The following is an 8,703-nucleotide window of genomic DNA, read 5'->3' as shown; positions in this document are numbered from 1 at the left end:
CTCCTGCTGCCGCCATTACCAGTTCGGCCAAATCGGGAGGAGCCCACCACCACCACCACGTAAAATGCCTGTTTACTAGAAAAGAGCCTGGGATGATATTTCCTCTAGTCCACACATATCGTTTCATATTTTATTTTAGACTTTTTTCCTGGTTAAAGGGGAACATTTTCAGAAAAATCTTTAACCTATCATTACTATTTATGTAACACTCATATGGAGTTGTGTGGGATCCAGTGACTTCCTCCAAAAATAAAGATATTATAGACCAGGGCTGTCAAACTCCTGGCCCACAGGCCAGATGCCTCACGTGCTGGCCACGCCCCTCCTGGTTAGTGAAGGGGGGGGGAAAGTCCTGATAAGTCATGTGACACCACCATGATGATGTGAGTTTGACACCCCTGTTATAGACCATTGATTAGAGCAGGCCAGCTTCCATATATTTGTTGTAATTAAGACTAGGAGGAAGTATCCTATTAGCACCACCATGTAGATCAGGCCAGGGGGGCTAAAACTACTTTTCTTGAGTTTGGCTATAATTACAGAATCTTACAAGTCTCATGGTGCTGTACCTCCCCATTGTACTCCTATGAATTAGTGAAGTGTCTTGTTTCAGCCACTTCCAAATATTTATGGTTTGTTATGGACTTAAGGTATGTTTCACTGCTGCTTTGGTAACAGTATTGCATATCTCTGTCAAAATCATATTTCTTACTCTCTACATATCACATTAATCCTTATGGGGACCACTTTAGTGATCTTATTATATGTGGCATAATACTACAGAATATATACAAATATTCCTGCCCAGAACAAGCATGTCACAAAGATGCATTTAGAAAAGGGTTGTCTGAATCCTTTCATTTTTATGAAAGTAAGGAAGAAAACATAGGAATTGGACAATATTTATCTTTAATATTTTATTGTGGGTTTTTTTAACATCGACTCTAGTTTTTAGGTAACATATAGTGAGATTCTAATGAAATTGTAAATATATCAGCAGTTGCCTGTGCAAGATACTTAAGCATCCTCCTTTTAAAAAAAATCTCACTCATCAGAGTTGTATTCGCTATGTACTTTGTCACCATTATTGATATATTTTGCAGCTGTTAAGCCTTCTAATAAAAATAAATGGCAACAACACGGAAGGCCTTGATATGGTGGTGACTGAAATCAGTATTAAGCTTGATTTACTGAAAAAGTTGAGCCAAATTCCAAGATGAGATGGGAAGAAAGCATTACATCCTTCACATTCAACATTTAGCTGAGGCCTTGTATGAAATGATAGCTGCCATTAGTTCTCTCTGAAGAAAGGGTCCATTCTGAAGCATTCAAAATATTTCTGTTGCAATTAATAATAGGAAGGTGAAAATAAATAAAACATTCAACTGAACTTTACATTTGTTGGCTTGGAGAAAAAAGAATTTAGTTGAGAAATTTGAGGGATTCAAAGCAGAACTACAAATTTTGATGGATAACTTAATTGCATACTTAGTGCAATGTTTCTCAACCTTAATCACTTTAAAATGTGTGGACTTCAACTCTTAGAATTCCCAGTCAGCAAGCTGGCCCTTGAGTAGTAGGAGGGGGGAAATTTCCATCATGGGAAGAGCTGGCCTCTCTGTAACTTGAAGCCAAACTTTTAGTTAGTCAACTGCTAGTTTGACTTGTAATGCCTTATGCAAACCCCATAGCAGCTTGGAGGAGAGGTAGTGAGCTCAGATCAGACTAATCCATGCATACAGAAGAGCCTCAAGGTGCTTTAGGCTGAGAAGCCTTGAGTCTCCAGCTGATGGACTCCAGTGCCTATTAGCCACAATCAGCATTGCTAGTGGTTGGAAATATTTATCTTTCTAATTCTTCTTAGCATGAAGAGGGTAGGAAGTTAAGAACTGGTGGAATCTTTTCACATGATAAAGCTCTGTCTAGTGAGTTAGGGTTTGATGTAAAAGGATCTAACATTGATTTCTGCCAGTTCCCTGCCAGAAAATCTAGGTTCATCCAGAAAATCCAATTTTGAGCATTACAAGTTTTAAAGATGGGAAAACGGAGCATTATTTTCTGAGGATGCTATGACAGTGAAAAAATTAACTGAATAATGTTTTCCCTTCTGGTTTGTCTCCCAGCCTCAGTAATTCTGGGTACTTGTCTACAGTCTTTGGAGCTTCTTGTGAATGTTAAGTCAGAGAACAGAAAGGATCCTTTATCTCCTGTCAAATTCTAAAAGAGCTTGCTGACCTTATTTGTATTAACTGCAGAACTAAAGAGGAAGGGGGTGGAAGTCAACATTTCACAGAGGAGTCCACCAAGGAGTCATTCAGTATTTGAGCTGAGGTTTATAAGATCCACTTATTATTTTCCTCTAGAGAGACACTAGGCTGTTTGAACAGATGTCTGGAGACCCTTTGGGATGGGTGAGAGTTCAGAAGAGGAAACTTAATCTGGACAAGGCAAGATTAGAGGTTGCAGGGGATGAAAAGTAGCTAGCTGTCCAGTCTGGCTCGATCATTATGTTTATGTTAGATGCTGCTTTTTCCAGACAGGTCAAAATGAGCACTTTGGGAATTATAGCTAAGTGGGGAACTTAAAGTGGCTTCTAGGCCTGGGAATAATTTGTATGAGCTGAAAGTGCTATGCCAGTTGTGACACTTTCTGAAAGAAATGAATCATAGCTTAACAGTTAATGTATTAGTGACACTTAGAATCATAGGGCTGGAAGGACTCTTGTAGGTCTTCTATCCCACACCTCTGCCCATGCCAAGAAACCTTATATCATGCCATAAAAATAGTTGCCCAATCCTTTCTTGAAAACTTGCAGTGATTGTGCACCCATAACTCTGGGAGGCAAGCTGTTTCATTGGCTAATTATTCTCACTGTCCAGAAGTTTCTCTTTAGTTCCAAGTTGGATCTCTCTTTAGCAAGCTTCCACCCATTGCTTTTTGGCTTATCCTCTGAAACTTTGGAGAATGAGTTGATCCCCGCCTCTCTGTGGCAGCACCTAATGTACCTGAAGACAGGTATCATGTCATCCCTAATTATTATTTTGGTTAAACTCATCATATCCTTGACAGTTCCTTTAACTGTTCCTCATACGATGTATCCTATAGACCCCTTCTCATCTTAGTTGCTCTTGTCGGGACTCTTTCTAGGGTCTCAACATCATTTTTGTATCATGATGTGGATGTGGCCTCATTAGTGCATATCAAGCAGGTTGTTTTCACTTCTCATGATCTTGATATTAATGTAGCCTAGAACTGCATTGGCTTTTTTGGCAGCTGCAGCACACTACTGGCACATACTTAAGTGGAGATTCAGTAGGACACCTAGATCCCGCTAACGGTTAATGATATAGAATAGCCAGGTATTGTCTATTCTATACTTGTGGTATTAGATATTTCCTGCCTAGGTGCAGGTCCTTACTTTTCTTACCACTGAACAACATATTGTTGGATAAGGCCCAATGCTCAAGTCTGTGAAGATCCTTCTGATAATTGCTATCTTCCAAAGTGTTAGCAATTCATCCCAGCTTGATATCATCTGCAAATTAGATGATAGCAGGAGAGCAGATAGCTCTCCTGCTATCCCCTCAACTAGATCATTTATGAAAATATTGAAGAGCACTGAACGCAGACAGAACTTTGAGGTACCACACAGCATGCTTCCCTCCATGTAGATGTAGTTGCGTTGAGAACTACATACTGAGGACAGTTGATCAGCCAACTGTGAGTTCATCTGGTGGTAGTACTGTCTATCCCACATTGTTCTATCTTAGAACTATTATAAGAAGTAGGTTATGGTCTACTGTGTCAAAGGATTAGGACCAATCCTTATATGACCGTCATAGGGCTCCATGATCATGTCATCAAAATTCTGGTGCTTGGCAATTGGCATTGTACGTATTTGCATACGGTTGCAGTATCACACGATCGTCATTTGTAACTTTCCCAGCCAGCTTCTGACAAGCACAGTCATTGTGGGAAATGTCAAATGTCTTACAGCGTTTCCCTGATCCACTAATGTAATGACTTTATCAAAGAAGACAATAAATTTGTCTTGCAAACTTAACCTATGCTTGCTTCTGGTAATGGCTTGTTTATTTGTAGATGCTCACAAATCTGCTGCTTAATTATCTGTTCCAGGATTTCCCCAGGCATTAATGTGAAGTTGATTGGTCTGTACTTTCCTGGATTCACTCCCCTCCCCTCTCGTTTTTTTGTAGATTGGAACCACATCAACTTCCCCTCCCCCCAGTTCTCTGGGTAGTCCCCCTATAGTCCAGGAGCTGTGAAAGATTTTACTCTGTAGATCCAAGATCACGTCTTCCAGCTCCTTCAGAATCCTGGGATGTAAACCCTGTAGTCCTGGTGGTTTGAACTCGTCTAGGTGTTTTCTTATCAATTTCTTGCATATTTTGACTTGCATTCCTGTTCTGTCTCTCACAGTGCTGTTTTTGGTAGGTTGGATCATTTTTTCCATTGCATGACAGATGCAAGAAAGGAATTAAGCAGTTCTACTTTGTCCCTGCTGTCACCTTCTTGCCATCTTCTGTCTCTGGGGCTGCCTTTGTATATTGAAAACATGCAGGTTATGGCCATTCAGCTGCCCTGGGAGTTGAATGGTTATCCGTGCATTTGTCAGTATGTTTCTGAGACCAGTTTTAGGTCTGAATATAACCATTAAAGCCTTAAATGGCTTGTCCTCAAATTACTTGAAAGCCTGCCTCCATGTATATCAACTCATCACACTCTCAGTACATCGACATAGGGCAGGGCCTTTAAAGGAGTGGTCTTGGCCTTTCCAATGAGTTTCCATTAGGGAATCCTCAGGCCTTTTAATTGCATATATTCAAGATAGTGCTGAAAATAATTTATTTTGCTGGCTTTCACTTTTGAGGCCTGGTGATTTAATCTGTAATCAGTGGTATTTGATTCTGTTTGTGTAGTAGATGTGTATCCTGTATGCCATCATGGAAGGGCTTTGTCCTATTAAAATAGTGTTAATGTTTTTAAATAGTTCAACAGTAGCTGGGGGACTAAAGTTCTGTACTGTTCTACATCTTCTGTTGGGGTTTCCTTTTGCCTGAACAAATAACAAATATGTCTCACAAAACTGGCAACAGTGATGGATTCAACATCTTCAATTCATGCTCCATCCATGCAAGTAAGCAGAACTAAGCTACAACCAAAGTATCTTGCATAGGTATGACTAAACATGTTAAAGTATGATCGTGAAGGGGTTTATAGGTACCGTATTTTTCAGAGTATAAGGTGCACATTGAATACAGCATTTTTGGCTTCCCGAAAATCCGTCCCCCTCACAAAAATGGATGTGCAGAGGGTTTGGGAGGCCTGCAAAGTGCTCCTGGGGGTTGGGGAAGTCAAAAATGAGTGAACAATGGGCTGGTTTTTACCCAGCCCCCCCCCCCAGCCCCGAGGAGCACTCTACAAGCCTCCTAAAGGCTATGCATCCCCCTTTTTTGGCAAAAACCCAGCACGTTTTTACAAAAAAATGGGCCGTTTATTTGCTCATTTTTGCGTCCTCCCCCAGCCCCCAGGAGCACTTTGCAGGCCTCTCAAACTCTCTGCATGCCCCGTTTTTCACAAAAAATGAGGCGTACAGAGGGTTTGGGAGGCCTGCAGAGTGCAAAAAACGTTTTTTAAAAATTTACCTTTTCTAAATCTTGGTGCGTCTTATACTCCGAAAAATACAGTAGTTGCATTTTGTTAATTCTAGGTGGCTTCCTGTAAAGCACTAAGTAGTAGTAGTAGTAGTAGTACTAAGATTAAAACAGGGGTGTCCAAACTTGGGAACTTTAAGACTTGTGGACTTCAACTCCCAGAATTCCCCAGCCAGCCATGCTGGCTGGGGAATTCTGGGAGTTGAAGTCCACAAGTCTTAAAGTTCCCAAGTTTGGACACCCCTGGATTAAAAGATTCTGAGTTGTAGCTGCTTTATAGTGATTATAGTGGTGCTGAACTCATACAGAATACTTTGCAATTATAAATGAGCTTATTAAGGCAAATGTTGTCTAGTCTTATCCTGGACAGAACGCAGTAACAAGGTGCTCCAGTATTCCTATCCACCACTTTCAGCCTGAAGATGCAGCTTAAAGACTGGTGCTAGGGTGAATCTAATATTTTACATATCCCCACTAAGGCTTCATCCTATAAAATTGTGGACTCATCACTATTACACTCTTGTTTAGCTGTGTGAATTTGTGTGCTTACAGGTAGTCCTCAACTTAACAACCATTCACTTAGTGACTTAGGACCAATCCTTATATGACCGTCATAGGGCTCCATGATGCTGTCATGGTCAAAATTCTGGTGCTTGGAAACTGGGATTGTACGTATTTACGTATGGTTGCAGTATCACACGATTGTCATTTGTGACTTTCCCAGCCAGTTTCTGACAAGCATAGTCATTGTGGGAAGACAGATTTGCTTAATTACTGGGTGATACACTTAATGACCACAGTAAAATAAGGGGGGGGGGGCATAAAACCAAGCATAATTCACTTAATGATCATTGCAATTAGCAGTGGAAGTGCCGGTCCCAATTATGGTAATAAGTTGTGGACTATCTGTGTGTGGAATCATCAGTTATAGAAGTGATGAAAGCAACTGTAGAGAGTTGTGAGAAAAAACACAATCCTGGACTGAGACTTGAGAAGAACTGAAAACTTCCCCTTAAGCCTTGAACAGAAGGGAAGAGGTCATGTTTGCTGTAGCAGAACTGAACTAAAAAAATATAGAAGAGTTTATGGGAAATGCTACAGCAGAATGATGTTACCATAGTGTTCTCTTCTCGTATGCACTGGTATTTTTAATTTATGCATAATTGCTGCTATCTAGACCCAACATATAGTATTTTAATTAGTTTGCACAATACTCGTCAGTATTAGATCTGTTTTATGATCACATAGCAACAATATTTGCTGAAAGCCTTAGCTGAAGTTCTGCACTTCCAAATCTTGTGACTGGTTGGTTATATGTCTCTGTGTTGTGATATCCATTGTCAATGTTTATGCACTGGATAATGTACAAAGCATCCATGTCTTTATTCTTCAGCCTCCAATTAGCCTGGCTGTTACTTTTGTAACTCAAATCAATAGACATGATAAAATCTAATGTGATCACCCACTAATTCTACATCAGCTTAAAGCCGTTTTGAAAGCAGTTTTTGCATACATGTTGCTATGTGCATAATTCTTGTCATGGAGGAGCCGCTTTTGATGAACAATCCAGCAGTTCTCAGAGGCTGGTGAATGGAAAAGAAATGTAGTTGTGATTGTGTGTGCCATTACTGATATCTTACTAAGAAATCAGTAATGGCACACACATACTAAGTGACTTACTAGTCACTGAAGAGGCCCCTAGAACATAGTTCATGCCTGCCTTATGTTAAGGACAGATTGGCCATACAACAAATCAAGAGTTAGGGCTTTGTGTAGAAATATACTTTATCTTAAAAATGTGTGCAAGGAGTTTCCAGCACAGTTCTTTTGTCACAGACTGCTGGACCTATCCTGTTAATTGGCCAGAAAGTGAGCTTAGCTAGGCTCCTTAGGGAAATCTGAATGAAGCATGATCTCAGCAACAGATGTCTTATTATCTACAAACCACTCTTGGCATGATATGCTAACCACCTGCCTCAAAACAATTCTGATTGCTTGTAGTGTAGAGATCCTCTAATTTTGTCAGATGGTTCCAAGGGAAATGAGGGCATTGCTTTTAAGACAATCAGTATTTATCACATTTTAACAGTTTGTTTTGTTTTCAGGTCTGTTGTCATGACAGCAAAGTGCAGTTTTGTTTCTTTATAGATGATCATGTGTGTATGTTTTGTGAACTATCCCCACTTCCTGGTTCTGTGTTCTTATACCACTGATACTGAACCTGTATAGATTTAGTTCTTGTTATCCTTCAATTTTGTATTCCTTATCCCAATTCTTGTTCAGAATTAAAGTTTGTTTCTGCATATTTTTAATCTTGTGAGTCATAAAACAATTGTTTATTGATGTTGTCATTAATTAAGTAAGACTTCTTCTCCCCAAATAAGAAGTAGCATCTTTGGGTACATTGTGATGTCAGACTTCCAGGAATGGCCTGTTCAGGAGCAATACACATCCGTAATATTGCAACCATCAATTCTACAATGATTATTCTGTACTGCCAAAACTGCAATGAATTGTTTTTAAGCAAGGAAAGGCTCCTAGCAATATTCCAAGAGAGAATTATTTCCAGTAAAGAGCTGGCATATATCCTATTACCTTTCTAACATGCTCAAAATGACAATACTTAAGCACTGAGAATTGCACTTATACTCAGGATTACTACAAACCTTCATGAAGAGATTACTATATTAGTTTCTACAATTGAAATATATTGAGATTATGGCCCTTCCATTATTACATCCAATGTTTTCCTAGTTCTTCAGTTTTTATAAAATCTTTCCCCCAACCACTTTTTTTCAAGTGACTAACACTCATTTTAAAGTCTTAAAAAGTAATTACATCTTAAATTGATGAAATTAAAAGTGATAGGATTTCACTTTTCCATACTCATTTAAAATGATGTTCCTGTGACACCACAGGTTCCTACCCAGGTTCCTACTCATTGTAATGTTTTATATCTTGTGTACAAACTATTAACATGGATGTAGCAGCTGTGAGAAAATCAGCAAGAATGTGATCCATTCTTTCC

The sequence above is a fragment of the Natrix helvetica genome (genome assembly GCF_964273705.1).
Source record: "Natrix helvetica genome assembly, chromosome: 1".
NCBI lineage: Eukaryota > Metazoa > Chordata > Lepidosauria > Squamata > Natricidae > Natrix > Natrix helvetica.
This window is presented reverse-complemented; position numbering follows the sequence as displayed.